This window comes from Arachis hypogaea, chromosome 14, assembly GCF_003086295.3.
Source record: "Arachis hypogaea cultivar Tifrunner chromosome 14, arahy.Tifrunner.gnm2.J5K5, whole genome shotgun sequence".
Lineage (NCBI taxonomy): Eukaryota > Viridiplantae > Streptophyta > Magnoliopsida > Fabales > Fabaceae > Arachis > Arachis hypogaea.
The window spans coordinates 80388830-80396999 of NC_092049.1; the positions used below are offsets into that span (position 1 = coordinate 80388830).

Sequence of the window (8170 nt, forward strand, 5' to 3'; positions counted from 1 at the left end):
CACTACAAAATCTGCTGGAAAGATAAAGTCTCCTACCTTCACTAGCAAGTCTTCCACTATGCCGTGAGGAAACTTGAATGATCGGTCTGCCAGTTGCAAGGCCATTTTTGTTGGTTTGGCCTCCTCAATCTTCATTTTTCTCCTCATAGCTACAAACATCAGATTTATGCTGGCTCCTAAATCACATAGAGCCTTTTCCACTGTTATTTCTCCTATAATACAGGGAATCTGGAAGCTCCCAGGATCCTTCAATTTCTGGGGCCGTTTATACTGAATGATAGCACTACATTCTTCGGTTAGTATCACAGTATCGTTGTTCTTCCAGCTTCGCTTCTTGGTCATCAACTCCTTCAAGAACTTGGCATAGAGCGACATTTGCTCTATTGCTTCAGCAAAGGGTATGTTAATCTGTAGTTTCTTGATGATTTCTAAAAATCTGGAGAACTGGCTGTCATCCCCCTTCTCCCTCAATTGTTGAGGATATGGGGCTTTCGGAATATATGGCTTCAGCTCTTCTCCCTTTGTATGTGCATTGGAGGTGGGGACTTGAACTTCATTTTGCTCCTCCTTTCTTCCAATTGCATCTTTCTCTTGTGGTTGCTTGGAAGTATCCTTCAATTCCTTTCCACTTCTGAGGGTGATAGTATGACACTCCTTCCTCCGATTTGGTTCAATGTTAATGTGAAGGTCATGGCTGGGAACTTGCTAAAATAGGTAGCCAATTTGTGTCTCAAATTTCTTGATGGCAGCGTCTTGATTCTGCATGTTGGATCGCACTTCCTTTCGGAACACCTTACTATCTTGGATTTCCTTGCATATGCCTTCAAGTAGAGTCTCAATCCTTGATAGTCTTTCTTCCGATGATGGAGAATTGATATTGGAGGGATAAGAAGGGCCATTTTGGCTTTGGTATGGATGTTGTGATGTGTTGTTAGGTGAGTGCTGATATGATCTCTTTGTGGGATGTTGGTGAGCTGCATTGTTGTTGGGGTTGTGGCATCTCTGATCTTGGCCTTGGTCTTGTTGATTTCCCCACCCAAAGTTTGGGTGGTTCCTCCAACCAGGATTATAAGTCTTGGAGTATGGGTCATGGTTCTGCCTAGGTGAATTTCCAATGTAGTTGGCTTGCTCCTGACTACCCTCTGCTTCTTCATTCACTCCTTCTTGAGTTGCTGCTGAAGTGGTGATTGCTGCTACTTGATTCCTCTCCATCTTCTTGGTGAGGTCAGCCAATTGCTTGGTAATCATCTTGTTTTGAGCTAGCAGCGCATCCACATTGTTCAGCTCCATCACTCCTCTAGTGTTGCCTCTTTCAGAAGCATAGAAGTAGTCATTCTCAGCTACAGTCTCAATGACATCTTTGGCTTCTTCAATAGTCTTCTTCTTGTTCAGAGATCCCCCGGATGAGTGGTCTACTGCCTTCTTTGATTCATAAGACAGACCTTCATAGAAAATGTGCAACTGCACCCATTCATTGAACATATCTGGCGGGCATCTTCTTGTCAAGTCTTTAAATGTCTCCCATGCTTCATATAGAGTCTCACCATCTTGCTGTCTGAAGGTTTGTACCTCAGCTCTCAACCTGTTGATCCGTTGAGGAGGATAGAATCTTGCCAAGAATTTGTTTACCATATCTTTTCAGGTTGTTAAGCTCTCCTTCGGGAAGGATTCTAGCCATTTAGATGCCTTGTCCTTAAGTGAGAAGGGGAATAGAAGTAGTCTGAAGGTGTCAGGATGAACACCATTAGACTTCACAGTGTCACATATCCTCAGGAAGGTGGTTAGGTATTGATTGGGATCTTCTTGCACACTTCCTCCGAATGAACAGTTGTTCTGAACAAGGGTGATGAGCTGTGGCTTTACTTCAAAGTTATTGGCATATATGGTTGGCTTTTGGATGCTACTTCCACAGTTTCCTGGGTTTGGATTGATGTAGGATCCTAGAACTCTTCTCTCTTGTCCAGCATGATGCACTGGGCCTTCTCTACCATGGTTGTGAGCCTCTTCTTCATGATGGTCCTCCATATTCTCATCCATGTCTGGTTCAAAATACTGCTCTTCTTCCTCCGTACTAACTACTCTCTTTCCTCTTGCTTCCCTCCTTAATCTAAGAAAGGTCCTCTCAGGTTCAGAATCAAAGGAAGTTGAGGCCCCGCTTCTACCTTTCATACAACCAACAAAGCAAAAGCAAGAAGGGAGTAGATGCAGAGAGTATTCTTGTTAGAATTGCTGTTAGTGTGAGTGATGTAATATATCAAACAGTTAGTGGGTTAGTGAACTGAATTGTAAACAACTAAGGAAATGGTAGGGGAAAGGGAAGAAAGTGAAATCAAACGAAATGAAAAAATGCTCAATCTAGTTATCTACCAATTTAACCATTGTTGATACAAAATCAATCCCCGGCAACGGTGCCATAAATATGATGCACGGAAACTTGTCTCTCAACAATTTTTCCTCGGCAATTATACCGAATTGTCGTCAAGTAAAAACTCACAATAGAGTGAGGTCGAATCCCACAGGGATTGATTGGTCAAGCAAATTTAATTGGAGGAATGTTCTAGTTGAGCTAAGCATAATTGAGTTGATAGTTACAGAAAAGTAAATGGCGGAAAAGTAAACAACAGAAGATGTAATTGCGAGAGGTAAATAACGGAATGTAAATGACGGAAAGTAAATTGCAGAATCTTAAATGGGGATTTGGGGAAATGAGCATGAAAGTAAAGAACAGAAAGTAAAGAGAATGGGTAAGATCAGAAATGGGGAATTCATTGGGCTTAGGAGATGTTGCATTCTCCAGATCAAGTTCATTTTCATCTCTTCCTCAATCAATGCATTCATTGATCTCCTTGGCAATCTTAAGTGATTGAATTCAAATTCCTTGGTAACTCAATCTCTCAAATCTTGATTAATAGCCAATTCCTTGTTCTAATTGCTCATGAGAAGAGATGAGGTGCGGTCACTGATTATACCACATGTATTTCCAAATCAAAGTATTGGGAGAATTATATGTCACCATATCCGCCCAAACCCCAATTTGGTCCAACATGAGAAAGTATTTCTAGCATGATCTCTTCATTCCTCTTCCAAGGTTCAGAAGAGATCCAAGTATGAATAGTTTCTTTCACAAGACAACTATCCAATTGGATGAAGAATGAAAGCTTTCAAGTAAAATCAAGAGAAAATAAAGAAGAAGAATAATGAAAACTATTATTAATCCATCAAATTACAAAAGAGCTCCCTAACCCAATGAAAGGGGTTTAGTTGTTCATGGCTCTGGGAATGAAAAGCAAAGATGGAGTGTACATTCTGAAGTAAAACTAGAAGTTGCAGAGAAAGTAAAATTATACAGAGAGTAGTCCTCTCAATCCCCCAAAAGCTCCTCTCTAGTTCAAAACTACCCCTATATATATTACTCTTCTGATCTTCTAGTTGGCTCTTCAAGTCTTGGATATGGGCCTTTGGATCTTGAGTTGAAGCAGTTTGGAATCTTCAGTGGGCTCAGCTTTACTTGCAGAGAAAGTGTGAAGTAGGCATGGACTTTGGCTAGGACGTTAGTGGCGTTAACGTTAAGTGAAAATGTGGGTTCGAGAACGTTAGTGACAATCACCTTTTGCACTAACGTTCCTAGCCCAAGATGAGTTATGTTAACTTCAACGTTAGTGGCACTAACGTGACCACTAACGTTGCCTCTTGATCCATCGCCAGCATTATTGGCGTTTACCTTTGCCAATAACGTTGCCCTTTGCCCCTTTTTCCCAACGTTAGAGTCCACGTTAGTGTAGCTAACGTGACTCTTAATGTGGGTATGCCTCAACTTCGAGAGCGTTAGTGACACTTACCTTTGTCACTAACGCTCCCAACACCCTTCTTCCCACATTAGAGTTCACGTTACTTAGGTTAACGTGACTTCTAACGTGGTAGTGATAGCCATCTCCAACGTTAGTGACAAAGGTAAGTGTCACTAACGTTGGCTCATCATTCCTTTCCTCCACGTTAGCTTCCACGTTAATGCAATTAACGTGGCTAATAAAGGCTTAGTCCAACGTTAGTGACAAAGGTAAGTGTCACTAACGTTGGCTCTTTATTGCTTCTCCCACGTTAGAGTTCACGTTAATGTAGTTAACGTGACTCTTAACGTGGCTAAGTGTGCCCCTCTCCCCAACGTTAGTGGCATTCACTTTTACCACTAACGTTGGAGCTTTACTTCTCTTCCACGTTAGCTTCCACGTTAACGTAGTTAACGTGGACACTAACGTGGGCTATGATGGCTCACGAAAGCGTTATTGGTGTTCACTTTTCTTATTAACGTTGTAAGCTAGCCTCCTTTCCACGTTAATGGTCACGTTAGTTGGACTAACGTGGCTATTAACGTGGCATCTTCCTTGCTTCCTTTGTCCTGAAATCAAGCAAATAAAGTGCATCAAAGCTAGGTTCTAACCCATGAGATCATGCATCATTCAATTTACCATTCAATTCATGCATAATTCTCATGAAATCATATAAAATTCACAATGTTTGCTTGAATCAAGATGTAAATGATTATTTACCCAAAACTTGCTTATTTCCTAAGAAAGTGCATGAAACTACCCTAAAACCATATAGAAACGGTCAGTGAAACTGGCCAAAATGCCCTGGCATCAGATGTGTATTTAAATTGTAATATTTTAATAATTAAATATGTTAAATCTGAAATAGAAATTTAAAATTTAAATTTTAAATTTTAGTTTTATTTAGTTTGTATTTTAGATGTGTATTTAATTTTAAAAGACACTAAATCTATTCATAATTTTTAGATATGTTTGTTTTATTTTTTTAATTATTGTAATAAAAAACTGAATATTATACAAATTTTAAAAGATACCTAGTTGAATTGTTTTATTATCTCTGAACAGAATCAGTAATCTTTTAGCTGAATTTTTGCTTTAGAATTATGCAAACATGATACACAATCAAAGATGTAATTCAAAATTCAAAGTGTTATAGAGGCATAACAGTATATCACTAAATAATTAGAACAGTCCAATCAAATCAAATGCACGTAATTCTTTAATTTTAAACCCAACAAATCAAAATCAATAAAAAATTATTATCCAAATTATCAACAATATCAATCTCAAAAATTAAAATAACATATTTAAAGTTCACTAACTAAAATTAATTTTAATTTAAAAATCTTAATTTTAAACTAAGTTAAATTTAAAAATTTAGGTCCAATTAAATTTAAACTAAATTCTAACAAAAAAATTAAAATTAAAAAAAATTGAGTATTAAATTATAAATACATACCTTCTACTTAAGTAAACTTAACCATTTAGTTCTTTAATTATCGAATTTGTCTCAGATACACCGCTTTGAGGTGCATCTGAATACAATAAGAGAGGTAATGTAGAAGAAGACATGAAAGATTTCTAAAGATATGGTATTGATATAAGTTGTCCTTGTAACATTTCCACCACTTTTAACATTGATGGTCTTTTTAATGGATCTATTTGAATATACCATAAGCCCACCAATAAAATCTTTTTTTTATAATTTTTTCTTCTTCTTCAAAAGTCAAACTCGTGAAACGAATAAAATCTTCATCTAGATCCTTATAAAACTAATCAGGAAAGTAGGATTCATTACCATGAGATCCTCTAATATCATAATTATCTTTTTTCTCCAATCATTTCAAGAATTAACATTTCATAACTATACACATCTAACCGGGAAGAAATTCCTCCATACGTTTGACTAAATAATTCTCGTGCAATATAACCTGGAGTCCCTCTTATGCTAAATATTAACCACTATTTTCATCATTTTTGCATATTTTAGCTAATCCAAAATCTGTAATTTTTGGACAAAAATTTTCATCAAGAAGCATATTTTGAGGTTTGATATCAAGATGCAAAATTCTTGTATTTCATCTTTCATATAAGTAGTCTAATCTTTGAGAAATGCTAATTACAATATGATATAATTCATTCCAATCTAAAATAGAAAAGAGAAAAATGAGAGAGGAACGTCCCTGTTTATATTTATATCTATCGAAAGAGCCATTGCACATGAATTCATAAATAAGAGCCTGTTTATTCATTTCGTAACAAAATCCCAAAAGTAAAATAATGTTCACATGAGATGTTTTGCTGATAATAACAACATCGTTTACGAATTCTTCCACACTTCCTTTTGATGACCATAATATCTTCACTGCCACTTGATGACCATCATTTAAACTTGCTTTATATTACCATATCCTCCTTGTCCCAATTTCTCACCAAATAAGTTTGTTATCTATTTTACTTCTACATAAGTATATCTTACTGGTGCTATATTACCATAACTTTTTATCAATATATCAACTTGCTGATCAGTAGAAGTTTTTTTTGTAATAAATGTCTCTTATAATAGTAAACAATCACAACAAAGATTATTACAATAACATCAACACCAGCATTTGGTGATCTTTTTCCTTCTTCTCTACTGAGGTATCTCCAGGTTGTTCTAGCGGCCTGTTTGGCTTGTCCTCAGTCTCCTTATCACTTGTAGTGACCATCTTGCAATCTTCCCATCTTACTTTCTTTGTTTCACCTCTCGAATTTTTCTCTGTGTCACTTGGGAATCCATCTGTAGGTTTGGGAATATGCTCAGAGAGATACCCCACTTGATATTCCAACCTCTTGATGGTGTCTCCCTCGTTCTTAAAATTGGCTCGCACTTCCTCCTTGAACATCTTGTTGTCTTGAATCTCTTTGCATATGCCTTTAAGTAGGTTTTCAATCTTTGAGAGTCTATCATCAGATGATGGTGGGTTGGGGTTGGATGGATGAGAAAGGTTAGTTTGGCCTTGGTAGAAGTGTTGAGAGGGGTGGTTATGTGGGTGCTGATATGGTCTAGGTGTGGCATGTTGGTGAGTTAAGTTGTTGGAATTTGGACGTCTATGATCTAGGCCTTGGTCTTGTTGATTTTCCCAGCCAAAGTTTGGGTGGTTCCTCCATCCATGGTTGTAGGTTTTGGAGTATAGATCATGGTTTTACCTAGGTGAATTCTCAATGTAGTTGGCTTGCTCCTGACTACCCTATGCTTCTTTATTCACTTCTTCTTGGGTCGTTGATGAGGTGGTGATTGCTGCTACTTGGTTCCTCTCCATCTTCTTGGTGAGGTCAACCAACTGTTTGGTTATGAGCTTGTTTTGGGCCAACAGTGCATCCACATTGTTTAGCTCCATCACTCCTCTAGTGTTCCCTCTTTCGGAGGCATAGAAGTAGTAATTCTCTGCTACAATTTCAATGACATCTATGGCCTCCTCAATGGTCTTCTTCTTGTTCAGAGATCCCTCGGATGAGTGGTCTACTACCTTCTTTGATTCATAAGAAATGCCTTCATAGAAAATGTGTAGCTGCACCCATTCATTGAACATATCTGGTGGACACCTCCTTGTTAGGTCCTTAAACCTCTCCCATGCTTCATATAGAGTCTCACCATTCTGTTGCTTGAATATTTGCACCTCAGCTCTCAGCCTGTTAATCCGTTGAGGAGGATAGAATCTTGCCAAGAATTTGTTCACCACATCTTCCCAGGTTGTCAAACTCTCCTTCGGAAAAGACTCCAGCCATTTAGATGTCTTGTCCTTGAGTGAGAATGGGAACAGAAGTAGTCTATAGGTGTCAGGATGAACACCATTAGACTTCACAGTATCGCATATCCTCAGAAATGTGGTTAGGTGATGATTGGGGTCTTCTTGGACACCTCTTCCGAATGAACAATTATTCTGAACAAGAGTGATGAGTTGTGGCTTTAGTTCAAAGTTGTTGGCATGTATGGTTGGCTTTTGGATGCTACTTCCGTAGTTTCCTGGGTTTGGGTTGATGTAAGAACCCAGAACTCTTCTCTCTTGCCCAGCATGATTTGCTAGACCTTCTCTACCATGGTTGTGAGCCTCTTCTTCATGATGGTTCTCCATATTCTCCTCCATGTTTGGTTCAAAGTACTCTTCCTCTTCCTCAGCACCAACTACTCTCTTTCCTCTTGCTTTCCTCCTTAATCTAAGGAAGGTCCTCTCTAGTTCAGAATCAAAGGAAGTTGAAGCCCCGCTTCTCCTCCCTGTCATACAACCAACAAGGTACAAGCAAGGAAATAGATCCAGAAACTATTCTAAAAAAATGCTGTTAGTGTGAGTGATGCAATA

At 38.2% G+C, this 8170-nt stretch overlaps 2 non-coding genes across 2 annotated transcripts; both read left to right on the forward strand.

Moving 5' to 3' along the window:
- The first annotated feature begins 1477 nt into the window (after window positions 1–1477).
- On the forward strand, window positions 1478–1584 carry LOC112745769 (small nucleolar RNA R71). The gene has a single exon (XR_003173680.1). It is a non-coding gene; the product is annotated as a small nucleolar RNA R71 (small nucleolar RNA).
- Window positions 1585–7397: 5813 nt separating this feature from the next.
- Window positions 7398–7504, forward strand: LOC112745742 (small nucleolar RNA R71). The gene has a single exon (XR_003173655.1). It is a non-coding gene; the product is annotated as a small nucleolar RNA R71 (small nucleolar RNA).
- The last annotated feature ends 666 nt before the right edge of the window (window positions 7505–8170 follow it).